This window comes from Coffea arabica, chromosome 11c (genome assembly GCF_036785885.1).
Source record: "Coffea arabica cultivar ET-39 chromosome 11c, Coffea Arabica ET-39 HiFi, whole genome shotgun sequence".
Lineage (NCBI taxonomy): Eukaryota > Viridiplantae > Streptophyta > Magnoliopsida > Gentianales > Rubiaceae > Coffea > Coffea arabica.
Window position 1 is genome coordinate 21,762,264 of NC_092330.1, and position 15,118 is coordinate 21,777,381.

The 15,118-nt window shown below is 44.0% G+C and overlaps 5 non-coding genes and 12 pseudogenes across 5 annotated transcripts; all 17 read right to left on the reverse strand.

The window, feature by feature from the left end:
- Positions 1-283: 283 nt before the first annotated feature.
- LOC140018258 (5S ribosomal RNA) lies at positions 284-401 on the reverse strand (annotated as a pseudogene).
- A 925-nt stretch (positions 402-1,326) lies between these two features.
- Positions 1,327-1,444, reverse strand: LOC140018729 (5S ribosomal RNA; annotated as a pseudogene).
- A 411-nt stretch (positions 1,445-1,855) lies between these two features.
- Positions 1,856-1,974, reverse strand: LOC140019392 (5S ribosomal RNA). The gene has a single exon (XR_011824617.1). It is a non-coding gene; the product is annotated as a 5S ribosomal RNA (ribosomal RNA).
- A 926-nt stretch (positions 1,975-2,900) lies between these two features.
- LOC140019657 (5S ribosomal RNA) lies at positions 2,901-3,018 on the reverse strand (annotated as a pseudogene).
- Positions 3,019-3,943: 925 nt separating this feature from the next.
- Positions 3,944-4,061, reverse strand: LOC140019261 (5S ribosomal RNA; annotated as a pseudogene).
- A 925-nt stretch (positions 4,062-4,986) lies between these two features.
- LOC140018259 (5S ribosomal RNA) lies at positions 4,987-5,104 on the reverse strand (annotated as a pseudogene).
- Positions 5,105-6,029: 925 nt separating this feature from the next.
- On the reverse strand, positions 6,030-6,147 carry LOC140018730 (5S ribosomal RNA; annotated as a pseudogene).
- Positions 6,148-6,558: 411 nt separating this feature from the next.
- LOC140019404 (5S ribosomal RNA) lies at positions 6,559-6,677 on the reverse strand. Its single transcript, XR_011824619.1, has one exon. It is a non-coding gene; the product is annotated as a 5S ribosomal RNA (ribosomal RNA).
- A 925-nt stretch (positions 6,678-7,602) lies between these two features.
- On the reverse strand, positions 7,603-7,720 carry LOC140019658 (5S ribosomal RNA; annotated as a pseudogene).
- Positions 7,721-8,645: 925 nt separating this feature from the next.
- LOC140018211 (5S ribosomal RNA) lies at positions 8,646-8,763 on the reverse strand (annotated as a pseudogene).
- A 411-nt stretch (positions 8,764-9,174) lies between these two features.
- LOC140019415 (5S ribosomal RNA) lies at positions 9,175-9,293 on the reverse strand. The gene has a single exon (XR_011824620.1). It is a non-coding gene; the product is annotated as a 5S ribosomal RNA (ribosomal RNA).
- A 926-nt stretch (positions 9,294-10,219) lies between these two features.
- LOC140019659 (5S ribosomal RNA) lies at positions 10,220-10,337 on the reverse strand (annotated as a pseudogene).
- Positions 10,338-11,262: 925 nt separating this feature from the next.
- Positions 11,263-11,380, reverse strand: LOC140018260 (5S ribosomal RNA; annotated as a pseudogene).
- Positions 11,381-11,791: 411 nt separating this feature from the next.
- LOC140019426 (5S ribosomal RNA) lies at positions 11,792-11,910 on the reverse strand. The gene has a single exon (XR_011824621.1). It is a non-coding gene; the product is annotated as a 5S ribosomal RNA (ribosomal RNA).
- A 926-nt stretch (positions 11,911-12,836) lies between these two features.
- Positions 12,837-12,954, reverse strand: LOC140020482 (5S ribosomal RNA; annotated as a pseudogene).
- Positions 12,955-13,365: 411 nt separating this feature from the next.
- Positions 13,366-13,484, reverse strand: LOC140019437 (5S ribosomal RNA). The gene has a single exon (XR_011824622.1). It is a non-coding gene; the product is annotated as a 5S ribosomal RNA (ribosomal RNA).
- A 926-nt stretch (positions 13,485-14,410) lies between these two features.
- Positions 14,411-14,528, reverse strand: LOC140019660 (5S ribosomal RNA; annotated as a pseudogene).
- Positions 14,529-15,118: the final 590 nt, after the last annotated feature.

Here is a 15,118-nt window from a genome sequence, read left to right on the forward strand (position 1 = left end):
GTAAACTAATTTCTAGCTAATGCAAAGAAAAAACCAAATAAGAAAATAAATCAAATTGATTTTACTCAAATACATCATCCTAATCAAATTATATTGATAATATATATTTTTTATAAATTATTAAATCATTTATATCCGAATCCGGGTCTAATACGGGTCGGAATACTATATTCCGTATCCGACCCGTTTTTTTGTTTGAAAAAACGGATCCGGATCCGGATAACGGAATTAAATCCCTACCCATACCCGCAAAAATTTCAGCGATCCGATCCGGATCCGGGTGTAGACCCGACCCGTTGACCGGCCTAGGGTCACCCATCCTAGTACTACTGTCGCCCAAGCACGCTTAACTTCGGAGTTCTGATGGGATCCGGTGCATTAGTGCTGGTATGATCGCACCCGCCATGTTCCTTTCGATTTATTCTTTTAAACTGCCACGTCCTGTGAAGCAGTTTGGCTTTTCTGGACCCGAATTCATTCTAAGCGTCAATTCATGAATTTCCTCTCATCCTTTTATTTATTTACTTTTATATTTTTTTCTTGTTGCTTTGCACCTTTTTTTTCCCTCGTCGCACAACTCTCAATTATCCTGAAATTGATCCTTCACGCTTGCGCTTATGCATTTGCGCCGACAACTTTGACCGAAGATCCGGGTTTCGATCCAGCCGTACCGTTCCTGACTTGTCTCGCGCCTTCAGATCCGCCTTCATGCTTCGATGAGAAGCAAAATATAAAGCAATCGTTCCGACGGAGCTAAATTACTACAGCATAAAGAACGAAGGGGAAATTTGGATTTCGAAACAAAAAAGGGAGGGGTGCAACACGAGGATTTCCCAGGGGGTCACCTAGGGGTGTCAACGGGCCGGGTCCGGGCCGGAATTCATTATTCCGGACCCGGACCCGGATCCGACCCGTTTACCCGACGGGTCTTTTATTCTGTGTTCCGGATCCGGACCCGGCGAGTCTCGGATCCGGGTCGGGTCTACCCGAACAAATTTGCCAAAATTTATAATTTCTAACAAAAAAGAGAAAAAAATATATTTGTAAACGAATTTCTAACTAATGCAAAGAAAAAACCAAATAAGAAAATAAATCAAATTGATTTTACTCAAATACATCATCCTAATCAAATTATATTGATAATATATATTTTTTATAAATTATTAAATCATTTATATCCGGATCCGGGTCTAATACGGGTCGGAATACTATATTCCGTATCCGACCCGTTTTTTTGTTTGAAAAAACGGATCCGGATCCGGATAACGGAATTAAATCCCTACCCATACCCGAAAAAATTTCAGCGATCCGATCCGGATCCGGGTCTAGACCCGACCCGTTGACAGGCCTAGGGTCACCCATCCTAGTACTACTGTCGCCCAAGCACGCTTAACTTCGGAGTTCTGATGGGATCCGGTGCATTAGTGCTGGTATGATCGCACCCGCCATGTTCCTTTCGCTTTATTCTTTTAAACTGCCACGTCCTGTGAAGCAGTTTGGCTTTTCTGGACCCGAATTCATTCTAAGCGTCAATTCATGAATTTCCTCTCATCCTTTTATTTATTTACTTTTATATTTTTTTCTTGTTGCTTTGCACCTTTTTTTTCCCTCGTCGCACAACTCTCAATTATCCTGAAATTGATCCTTCACGCTTGCGCTTATACATTTGCGCCGACAACTTTGACCGACGATCCGGGTTTCGATCCAGCCGTACCGTTCCTGACTTGTCTCGCGCCTTCAGATCCGCCTTCATGCTTCGATGAGAAGCAAAATATCAAGCAATCGTTCCGACGGAGCTAAATTACTACAGCATAAAGAACGAAGGGGAAATTTGGATTTCGAAACAAAAAAGGGAGGGGTGCAACACGAGGACTTCCCAGGGGGTCACCCATCCTAGTACTACTCTCGCCCAAGCACGCTTAACTTCGGAGTTCTGATGGGATCCGGTGCATTAGTGCTGGTATGATCGCACCCGCCATGTTCCTTTCGCTTTATTCTTTTAAACTGCCCCGTCCTGTGAAGCAGTGTGGCTTTTCTGGACCCGAATTCATTTTAAGCGTCAATTCAAGAATTTCCCCTCATCCTTTTATTTATTTACTTTTACATTTTTTTCTTGTTGATTTGCACCATTTTTTTTTCCCTCGTCGCGCAACTCTCAATTATCCTGAAATTGATCCTTCACGCATGCGCTTATACATTTGGCCGACAACTTTGACCGACGATCCGGGCTTCGATCCAGCCGTACCGTTCCTGACTTGTGTCGCGCCTTCAGATCCGCCTTCATGCTTCGATGAGAAGCAAAATATAAAGCAATCGTTCCGACGGAGCTAAATTACTACAGCATAAAGAACGAAGGGAAAATTTGGATTTCGAAACAAAAAAGGGAGGGGTGCAACACGAGGATTTCCCAGGGGGTCACCTAGGGGTGTCAACGGGCCGGGTCCGGGCCGGAATTCATTATTCCGGACCCGGACCCGGAGCCGACCCGTTTACCCGACGGGTCTTTTATTCGGTGTTCCGGATCCAGACCCGGCGAGTCTCGGATCCGGGTCGGGTCTACCCGAACAAATTTGCCAAAATTTATAATTTCTAACAAAAAAGAGAAAAAGATATATTTGTAAACTAATTTCTAGCTAATGCAAAGAAAAAACCAAATAAGAAAATAAATCAAATTGATTTTACTCAAATACATCATCCTAATCAAATTATATTGATAATATATATTTTTTATAAATTATTAAATCATTTATATCCGAATCCGGGTCTAATACGGGTCGGAATACTATATTCCGTATCCGACCCGTTTTTTTGTTTGAAAAAACGGATCCGGATCCGGATAACGGAATTAAATCCCTACCCATACCCGCAAAAATTTCAGGGATCCGATCCGGATCCGGGTGTAGACCCGACCCGTTGACCGGCCTAGGGTCACCCATCCTAGTACTACTGTCGCCCAAGCACGCTTAACTTCGAAGTTCTGATGGGATCCGGTGCATTAGTGCTGGTATGATCGCACCCGCCATGTTCCTTTCGCTTTATTCTTTTAAACTGCCACGTCCTGTGAAGCAGTTTGGCTTTTCTGGACCCGAATTCATTCTAAGCGTCAATTCATGAATTTCCTCTCATCCTTTTATTTATTTACTTTTATATTTTTTTCTTGTTGCTTTGCACCTTTTTTTTCCCTCGTCGCACAACTCTCAATTATCCTGAAATTGATCCTTCACGCTTGCGCTTATGCATTTGCGCCGACAACTTTGACCGACGATCCGGGCTTCGATCCAGCCGTACCGTTCCTGACTTGTCTCGCGCCTTCAGATCCGCCTTCATGCTTCGATGAGAAGCAAAATATAAAGCAATCGTTCCGACGGAGCTAAATTACTACAGCATAAAGAACGAAGGGGAAATTTGGATTTCGAAACAAAAAAGGGAGGGGTGCAACACGAGGATTTCCCAGGGGGTCACCTAGGGGTGTCAACGGGCCGGGTCCGGGCCGGAATTCATTATTCCGGACCCGGACCCGGATCCGACCCGTTTACCCGACGGGTCTTTTATTCTGTGTTCCGGATCCGGACCCGGCGAGTCTCGGATACGGGTCGGGTCTACCCGAACAAATTTGCCAAAATTTATAATTTCTAACAAAAAAGAGAAAAAAATATATTTGTAAACTAATTTCTAACTAATGCAAAGAAAAAACCAAATAAGAAAATAAATCAAATTGATTTTACTCAAATACATCATCCTAATCAAATTATATTGATAATATATATTTTTTATAAATTATTAAATCATTTATATCCGGATCCGGGCCTAATACGGGTCGGAATACTATATTCCGTATCCGACCCATTTTTTTGTTTGAAAAAACGGATCCGGATCCGGATAACGGAATTAAATCCCTACCCATACCCGCAAAAATTTCAGCGATCCGATCCGGATCCGGGTCTAGACCCGACCCGTTGACCGGCGTAGGGTCACCCATCCTAGTACTACTGTCGCCCAAGCACGCTTAACTTCGGAGTTCTGATGGGATCCGGTGCACTAGTGCTGGTATGATCGCACCCGCCATGTTCCTTTCGCTTTATTCTTTTAAACTGCCACGTCCTGTGAAGCAGTTTGGCTTTTCTGGACCCGAATTCATTCTAAGCGTCAATTCATGAATTTCCTCTCATCCTTTTATTTATTTACTTTTATATTTTTTTCTTGTTGCTTTGCACCTTTTTTTTCCCTCGTCGCACAACTCTCAATTATCCTGAAATTGATCCTTCACGCTTGCGCTTATGCATTTGCGCCGACAACTTTGACCGACGATCCGGGTTTCGATCCAGCCGTACCGTTCCTGACTTGTCTCGCGCCTTCAGATCCGCCTTCATGCTTCGATGAGAAGCAAAATATAAAGCAATCGTTCCGACGGAGCTAAATTACTACAGCATAAAGAACGAAGGGGAAATTTGGATTTCGAAACAAAAAAGGGAGGGGTGCAACACGAGGATTTCCCAGCGGGTCACCTAGGGGTGTCAACGGGCCGGGTCCGGGCTGGAATTCTTTATTCCGGACCCGGACCCGGATCCGACCCGTTTACCCGACGGGTCTTTTATTCGGTGTTCCGGATCCGGACCCGGCGAGTCTCGGATCCGGGTCGGGTCTACCCGAACAAATTTGCCAAAATTTATAATTTCTAACAAAAAAGAGAAAAAGATATATTTGTAAACTAATTTCTAGCTAATGCAAAGAAAAAACCAAATAAGAAAATAAATCAAATTGATTTTACTCAAATACATTATCCTAATCAAATTATATTGATAATATATATTTTTTATAAATTATTAAATCATTTATATCCGGATCCGGGTCTAGTACGGGTCGGAATACAATATTCCGTATCCGACCCGTTTTTTTGTTTGAAAAAACGGATCCGGATCCGGATAACGGAATTAAATCCCTACCCATACCCGCAAAAATTTCAGCGATCCGATCCGGATCCGGGTGTAGACCCGACCCGTTGACCGGCCTAGGGTCACCCATCCTAGTACTACTGTCGCCCAAGCACGCTTAACTTCGGAGTTCTGATGGGATCCGGTGCATTAGTGCTGGTATGATCGCACCCGCCATGTTCCTTTCGCTTTATTCTTTTAAACTGCCACGTCCTGTGAAGCAGTTTGGCTTTTCTGGACCCGAATTCATTCTAAGCGTCAATTCATGAATTTCCTCTCATCCTTTTATTTATTTACTTTTATATTTTTTTCTTGTTGCTTTGCACCTTTTTTTTCCCTCGTCGCACAACTCTCAATTATCCTGAAATTGATCCTTCACGCTTGCGCTCATACATTTGCGCCGACAACTTTGACCGACGATCCGGGCTTCGATCCAGCCGTACCGTTCCTGACTTGTCTCGCGCCTTCAGATCCGCTTTCATGCTTCGATGAGAAGCAAAATATAAAGCAATCGTTCCGACGGAGCTAAATTACTACAGCATAAAGAACGAAGGGGAAATTTGGATTTCGAAACAAAAAAGGGAGGGGTGCAACACGAGGATTTCCCAGGGGGTCACCTAGGGGTGTCAACGGGCCGGGTCCGGGCCGGAATTCATTATTCCGGACCCGGACCCGGATCCGACCCGTTTACCCGACGGGTCTTTTATTCTGTGTTCCGGATCCGGACCCGGCGAGTCTCGGATCCGGGTCGGGTCTACCCGAACAAATTTGCCAAAATTTATAATTTCTAACAAAAAAGAGAAAAAAATATATTTGTAAACTAATTTCTAACTAATGCAAAGAAAAAACCAAATAAGAAAATAAATCAAATTGATTTTACTCAAATACATCATCCTAATCAAATTATATTGATAATATATATTTTTTATAAATTATTAAATCATTTATATCCGGATCCGGGTCTAATACGGGTCGGAATACTATATTCCGTATCCGACCCGTTTTTTTGTTTGAAAAAACGGATCCGGATCCGGATAACGGAATTAAATCCCTACCCATACCCGAAAAAATTTCAGCGATCCGATCCGGATCCGGGTCTAGACCCGACCCGTTGACAGGCCTAGGGTCACCCATCCTAGTACTACTGTCGCCCAAGCACGCTTAACTTCGGAGTTCTGATGGGATCCGGTGCATTAGTGCTGGTATGATCGCACCCGCCATGTTCCTTTCGCTTTATTCTTTTAAACTGCCACGTCCTGTGAAGCAGTTTGGCTTTTCTGGACCCGAATTCATTCTAAGCGTCAATTCATGAATTTCCTCTCATCCTTTTATTTATTTACTTTTATATTTTTTTCTTGTTGCTTTGCACCTTTTTTTTCCCTCGTCGCACAACTCTCAATTATCCTGAAATTGATCCTTCACGCTTGCGCTTATACATTTGCGCCGACAACTTTGACCGACGATCCGGGCTTCGATCCAGCCGTACCGTTCCTGACTTGTCTCGCGCCTTCAGATCCGCCTTCATGCTTCGATGAGAAGCAAAATATCAAGCAATCGTTCCGACGGAGCTAAATTACTACAGCATAAAGAACGAAGGGGAAATTTGGATTTCGAAACAAAAAAGGGAGGGGTGCAACACGAGGACTTCCCAGGGGGTCACCCATCCTAGTACTACTCTCGCCCAAGCACGCTTAACTTCGGAGTTCTGATGGGATCCGGTGCATTAGTGCTGGTATGATCGCACCCGCCATGTTCCTTTCGCTTTATTCTTTTAAACTGCCCCGTCCTGTGAAGCAGTGTGGCTTTTCTGGACCCGAATTCATTTTAAGCGTCAATTCAAGAATTTCCCCTCATCCTTTTATTTATTTACTTTTACATTTTTTTCTTGTTGATTTGCACCATTTTTTTTTCCCTCGTCGCGCAACTCTCAATTATCCTGAAATTGATCCTTCACGCATGCGCTTATACATTTGGCCGACAACTTTGACCGACGATCCGGGCTTCGATCCAGCCGTACCGTTCCTGACTTGTCTCGCGCCTTCAGATCCGCCTTCATGCTTCGATGAGAAGCAAAATATAAAGCAATCGTTCCGACGGAGCTAAATTACTACAGCATAAAGAACGAAGGGAAAATTTGGATTTCGAAACAAAAAAGGGAGGGGTGCAACACGAGGATTTCCCAGGGGGTCACCTAGGGGTGTCAACGGGCCGGGTCCGGGCCGGAATTCATTATTCCGGACCCGGACCCGGAGCCGACCGTTTACCCGACGGGTCTTTTATTCGGTGTTCCAGATCCGGACCCGGCGAGTCTCGGATCCGGGTCGGGTCTACCCGAACAAATTTGCCAAAATTTATAATTTCTAACAAAAAAGAGAAAAAGATATATTTGTAAACTAATTTCTAGCTAATGCAAAGAAAAAACCAAATAAGAAAATAAATCAAATTGATTTTACTCAAATACATCATCCTAATCAAATTATATTGATAATATATATTTTTTATAAATTATTAAATCATTTATATCCGAATCCGGGTCTAATACGGGTCGGAATACTATATTCCGTATCCGACCCGTTTTTTTGTTTGAAAAAACGGATCCGGATCCGGATAACGGAATTAAATCCCTACCCATACCCGCAAAAATTTCAGGGATCCGATCCGGATCCGGGTGTAGACCCGACCCGTTGACCGGCCTAGGGTCACCCATCCTAGTACTACTGTCGCCCAAGCACGCTTAACTTCGAAGTTCTGATGGGATCCGGTGCATTAGTGCTGGTATGATCGCACCCGCCATGTTCCTTTCGCTTTATTCTTTTAAACTGCCACGTCCTGTGAAGCAGTTTGGCTTTTCTGGACCCGAATTCATTCTAAGCGTCAATTCATGAATTTCCTCTCATCCTTTTATTTATTTACTTTTATATTTTTTTCTTGTTGCTTTGCACCTTTTTTTTCCCTCGTCGCACAACTCTCAATTATCCTGAAATTGATCCTTCACGCTTGCGCTTATGCATTTGCGCCGACAACTTTGACCGACGATCCGGGCTTCGATCCAGCCGTACCGTTCCTGACTTGTCTCGCGCCTTCAGATCCGCCTTCATGCTTCGATGAGAAGCAAAATATAAAGCAATCGTTCCGACGGAGCTAAATTACTACAGCATAAAGAACGAAGGGGAAATTTGGATTTCGAAACAAAAAAGGGAGGGGTGCAACACGAGGATTTCCCAGGGGGTCACCTAGGGGTGTCAACGGGCCGGGTCCGGGCCGGAATTCATTATTCCGGACCCGGACCCGGATCCGACCCGTTTACCCGACGGGTCTTTTATTCTGTGTTCCGGATCCGGACCCGGCGAGTCTCGGATACGGGTCGGGTCTACCCGAACAAATTTGCCAAAATTTATAATTTCTAACAAAAAAGAGAAAAAAATATATTTGTAAACTAATTTCTAACTAATGCAAAGAAAAAACCAAATAAGAAAATAAATCAAATTGATTTTACTCAAATACATCATCCTAATCAAATTATATTGATAATATATATTTTTTATAAATTATTAAATCATTTATATCCGGATCCGGGTCTAATACGGGTCGGAATACTATATTCCGTATCCGACCCATTTTTTTGTTTGAAAAAACGGATCCGGATCCGGATAACGGAATTAAATCCCTACCCATACCCGCAAAAATTTCAGCGATCCGATCCGGATCCGGGTCTAGACCCGACCCGTTGACCGGCGTAGGGTCACCCATCCTAGTACTACTGTCGCCCAAGCACGCTTAACTTCGGAGTTCTGATGGGATCCGGTGCATTAGTGCTGGTATGATCGCACCCGCCATGTTCCTTTCGCTTTATTCTTTTAAACTGCCACGTCCTGTGAAGCAGTTTGGCTTTTCTGGACCCGAATTCATTCTAAGCGTCAATTCATGAATTTCCTCTCATCCTTTTATTTATTTACTTTTATATTTTTTTCTTGTTGCTTTGCACCTTTTTTTTCCCTCGTCGCACAACTCTCAATTATCCTGAAATTGATCCTTCACGCTTGCGCTTATACATTTGCGCCGACAACTTTGACCGACGATCCGGGCTTCGATCCAGCCGTACCGTTCCTGACTTGTCTCGCGCCTTCAGATCCGCCTTCATGCTTCGATGAGAAGCAAAATATCAAGCAATCGTTCCGACGGAGCTAAATTACTACAGCATAAAGAACGAAGGGGAAATTTGGATTTCGAAACAAAAAAGGGAGGGGTGCAACACGAGGACTTCCCAGGGGGTCACCCATCCTAGTACTACTCTCGCCCAAGCACGCTTAACTTCGGAGTTCTGATGGGATCCGGTGCATTAGTGCTGGTATGATCGCACCCGCCATGTTCCTTTCGCTTTATTCTTTTAAACTGCCCCGTCCTGTGAAGCAGTGTGGCTTTTCTGGACCCGAATTCATTTTAAGCGTCAATTCAAGAATTTCCCCTCATCCTTTTATTTATTTACTTTTACATTTTTTTCTTGTTGATTTGCACCATTTTTTTTCCCTCGTCTCGCAACTCTCAATTATCCTGAAATTGATCCTTCACGCATGCGCTTATACATTTGCGCCGACAACTTTGACCGACGATCCGGGCTTCGATCCAGCCGTACCGTTCCTGACTTGTCTCGCGCCTTCAGATCCGCCTTCATGCTTCGATGAGAAGCAAAATATAAAGCAATCGTTCCGACGGAGCTAAATTACTACAGCATAAAGAACGAAGGGAAAATTTGGATTTCGAAACAAAAAAGGGAGGGGTGCAACACGAGGATTTCCCAGGGGGTCACCTAGGGGTGTCAACGGGCCGGGTCCGGGCCGGAATTCATTATTCCGGACCCGGACCCGGAGCCGACCCGTTTACCCGACGGGTCTTTTATTCGGTGTTCCGGATCCGGACCCGGCGAGTCTCGGATCCGGGTCGGGTCTACCCGAACAAATTTGCCAAAATTTATAATTTCTAACAAAAAAGAGAAAAAGATATATTTGTAAACTAATTTCTAGCTAATGCAAAGAAAAAACCAAATAAGAAAATAAATCAAATTGATTTTACTCAAATACATCATCCTAATCAAATTATATTGATAATATATATTTTTTATAAATTATTAAATCATTTATATCCGAATCCGGGTCTAATACGGGTCGGAATACTATATTCCGTATCCGACCCGTTTTTTTGTTTGAAAAAACGGATCCGGATCCGGATAACGGAATTAAATCCCTACCCATACCCGCAAAAATTTCAGGGATCCGATCCGGATCCGGGTGTAGACCCGACCCGTTGACCGGCCTAGGGTCACCCATCCTAGTACTACTGTCGCCCAAGCACGCTTAACTTCGAAGTTCTGATGGGATCCGGTGCATTAGTGCTGGTATGATCGCACCCGCAATGTTCCTTTCGCTTTATTCTTTTAAACTGCCACGTCCTGTGAAGCAGTTTGGCTTTTCTGGACCCGAATTCATTCTAAGCGTCAATTCATGAATTTCCTCTCATCCTTTTATTTATTTACTTTTATATTTTTTTCTTGTTGCTTTGCACCTTTTTTTTCCCTCGTCGCACAACTCTCAATTATCCTGAAATTGATCCTTCACGCTTGCGCTTATGCATTTGCGCCGACAACTTTGACCGACGATCCGGGCTTCGATCCAGCCGTACCGTTCCTGACTTGTCTCGCGCCTTCAGATCCGCCTTCATGCTTCGATGAGAAGCAAAATATAAAGCAATCGTTCCGACGGAGCTAAATTACTACAGCATAAAGAACGAAGGGGAAATTTGGATTTCGAAACAAAAAAGGGAGGGGTGCAACACGAGGATTTCCCAGGGGGTCACCTAGGGGTGTCAACGGGCCGGGTCCGGGCCGGAATTCATTATTCCGGACCCGGACCCGGATCCGACCCGTTTACCCGACGGGTCTTTTATTCTGTGTTCCGGATCCGGACCCGGCGAGTCTCGGATACGGGTCGGGTCTACCCGAACAAATTTGCCAAAATTTATAATTTCTAACAAAAAAGAGAAAAAAATATATTTGTAAACTAATTTCTAACTAATGCAAAGAAAAAACCAAATAAGAAAATAAATCAAATTGATTTTACTCAAATACATCATCCTAATCAAATTATATTGATAATATATATTTTTTATAAATTATTAAATCATTTATATCCGGATCCGGGTCTAATACGGGTCGGAATACTATATTCCGTATCCGACCCATTTTTTTGTTTGAAAAAACGGATCCGGATCCGGATAACGGAATTAAATCCCTACCCATACCCGCAAAAATTTCAGCGATCCGATCCGGATCCGGGTCTAGACCCGACCCGTTGACCGGCCTAGGGTCACCCATCCTAGTACTACTGTCGCCCAAGCACGCTTAACTTCGGAGTTCTGATGGGATCCGGTGCATTAGTGCTGGTATGATCGCACCCGCCATGTTCCTTTCGCTTTATTCTTTTAAACTGCCACGTCCTGTGAAGCAGTTTGGCTTTTCTGGACCCGAATTCATTCTAAGCGTCAATTCATGAATTTCCTCTCATCCTTTTATTTATTTACTTTTATATTTTTTTCTTGTTGCTTTGCACCTTTTTTTTCCCTCGTCGCACAACTCTCAATTATCCTGAAATTGATCCTTCACGCTTGCGCTTATACATTTGCGCCGACAACTTTGACCGACGATCCGGGCTTCGATCCAGCCGTACCGTTCCTGACTTGTCTCGCGCCTTCAGATCCGCCTTCATGCTTCGATAAGAAGCAAAATATAAAGCAATCGTTCCGACGGAGCTAAATTACTACAGCATAAAGAACGAAGGGGAAATTTGGATTTCGAAACAAAAAAGGGAGGGGTGCAACACGAGGACTTCCCAGGGGGTCACCCATCCTAGTACTACTCTCGCCCAAGCACGCTTAACTTCGGAGTTCTGATGGGATCCGGTGCATTAGTGCTGGTATGATCGCACCCACCATGTTCCTTTCGCTTTATTCTTTTAAACTGCCCCGTCCTGTGAAGCAGTGTGGCTTTTCTGGACCTGAATTCATTTTAAGCGTCAATTCAAGAATTTCCCCTCATCCTTTTATTTATTTACTTTTACATTTTTTTCTTGTTGATTTGCACCATTTTTTTTCCCTCGTCGCGCAACTCTCAATTATCCTGAAATTGATCCTTCACGCTTGCACTTATACATTTGCGCCGACAACTTTGACCGACGATCCGGGCTTCGATCCAGCCGTACCGTTCCTGACTTGTCTCGCGCCTTCAGATCCGCCTTCATGCTTCGATGAGAAGCAAAATATAAAGCAATCGTTCCGACGGAGCTAAATTACTACAGCATAAAGAACGAAGGGGAAATTTGGATTTCGAAACAAAAAAGGGAGGGGTGCAACACGAGGATTTCCCAGGGGGTCACCTAGGGGTGTCAACGGGCCGGGTCCGGGCCGGAATTCATTATTCCGGACCCGGACCCGGATCCGACCCGTTTACCCGACGGGTCTTTTATTCTGTGTTCCGGATCCGGACCCGGCGAATCTCGGATCCGGGTCGGGTCTACCCGAACAAATTTGCCAAAATTTATAATTTCTAACAAAAAAGAGAAAAAAATATATTTGTAAACTAATTTCTAACTAATGCAAAGAAAAAACCAAATAAGAAAATAAATCAAATTGATTTTACTCAAATACATCATCCTAATCAAATTATATTGATAATATATATTTTTTATAAATTATTAAATCATTTATATCCGGATCCGGGTCTAGTACGGGTCGGAATACTATATTCCGTATCCGACCCGTTTTTTTGTTTGAAAAAACGGATCCGGATCCGGATAACGGAATTAAATCCCTACCCATACCCGCAAAAATTTCAGCGATCCGATCCGGATCCGGGTCTAGACCCGACCCGTTGACCGGCCTAGGGTCACCCATCCTAGTACTACTGTCGCCCAAGCACGCTTAACTTCGAAGTTCTGATGGGATCCGGTGCATTAGTGCTGGTATGATCGCCCCCGCCATGTTCCTTTCGCTTTATTCTTTTAAACTGCCACGTCCTGTGAAGCAGTTTGGCTTTTCTGGACCCGAATTCATTCTAAGCGTCAATTCATGAATTTCCTCTCATCCTTTTATTTATTTACTTTTATATTTTTTTCTTGTTGCTTTGCACCTTTTTTTTCCCTCGTCGCACAACTCTCAATTATCCTGAAATTGATCCTTCACGCTTGCGCTTATACATTTGCGCCGACAACTTTGACCGACGATCCGGGCTTCGATCCAGCCGTACCGTTCCTGACTTGTCTCGCGCCTTCAGATCCGCCTTCATGCTTCGATAAGAAGCAAAATATAAAGCAATCGTTCCGACGGAGCTAAATTACTACAGCATAAAGAACGAAGGGGAAATTTGGATTTCGAAACAAAAAAGGGAGGGGTGCAACACGAGGACTTCCCAGGGGGTCACCCATCCTAGTACTACTCTCGCCCAAGCACGCTTAACTTCGGAGTTCTGATGGGATCCGGTGCATTAGTGCTGGTATGATCGCACCCACCATGTTCCTTTCGCTTTATTCTTTTAAACTGCCCCGTCCTGTGAAGCAGTGTGGCTTTTCTGGACCTGAATTCATTTTAAGCGTCAATTCAAGAATTTCCCCTCATCCTTTTATTTATTTACTTTTACATTTTTTTCTTGTTGATTTGCACCATTTTTTTTCCCTCGTCGCGCAACTCTCAATTATCCTGAAATTGATCCTTCACGCTTGCACTTATACATTTGCGCCGACAACTTTGACCGACGATCCGGGCTTCGATCCAGCCGTACCGTTCCTGACTTGTCTCGCGCCTTCAGATCCGCCTTCATGCTTCGATGAGAAGCAAAATATAAAGCAATCGTTCCGACGGAGCTAAATTACTACAGCATAAAGAACGAAGGGGAAATTTGGATTTCGAAACAAAAAAGGGAGGGGTGCAACACGAGGATTTCCCAGGGGGTCACCTAGGGGTGTCAACGGGCCGGGTCCGGGCCGGAATTCATTATTCCGGACCCGGACCCGGATCCGACCCGTTTACCCGACGGGTCTTTTATTCTGTGTTCCGGATCCGGACCCGGCGAATCTCGGATCCGGGTCGGGTCTACCCGAACAAATTTGCCAAAATTTATAATTTCTAACAAAAAAGAGAAAAAAATATATTTGTAAACTAATTTCTAACTAATGCAAAGAAAAAACCAAATAAGAAAATAAATCAAATTGATTTTACTCAAATACATCATCCTAATCAAATTATATTGATAATATATATTTTTTATAAATTATTAAATCATTTATATCCGGATCCGGGTCTAGTACGGGTCGGAATACTATATTCCGTATCCGACCCGTTTTTTTGTTTGAAAAAACGGATCCGGATCCGGATAACGGAATTAAATCCCTACCCATACCCGCAAAAATTTCAGCGATCCGATCCGGATCCGGGTGTAGACCCGACCCGTTGACCGGCCTAGGGTCACCCATCCTAGTACTACTGTCGCCCAAGCACGCTTAACTTCGAAGTTCTGATGGGATCCGGTGCATTAGTGCTGGTATGATCGCACCCGCCATGTTCCTTTCGCTTTATTCTTTTAAACTGCCACGTCCTGTGAAGCAGTTTGGCTTTTCTGGACCCGAATTCATTCTAAGCGTCAATTCATGAATTTCCTCTCATCCTTTTATTTATTTACTTTTACATTTTTTTCTTGTTGATTTGCACCATTTTTTTTCCCTCGTCGCGCAACTCTCAATTATCCTGAAATTGATCCTTCACGCTTGCACTTATACATTTGCGCCGACAACTTTGACCGACGATCCGGGCTTCGATCCAGCCGTACCGTTCCTGACTTGTCTCGCGCCTTCAGATCCGCCTTCATGCTTCGATGAGAAGCAAAATATAAAGCAATCGTTCCGACGGAGCTAAATTACTACAGCATAAAGAACGAAGGGGAAATTTGGATTTCGAAACAAAAAAGGGAGGGGTGCAACACGAGGATTTCCCAGGGGGTCACCTAGGGGTGTCAACGGGCCGGGTCCGGGCCGGAATTCATTATTCCGGACCCGGACCCGGATCCGACCCGTTTACCCGACGGGTCTTTTATTCTGTGTTCCGGATCCGGACCCGGCGAATCTCGGATCCGGGTCGGGTCTACCCGA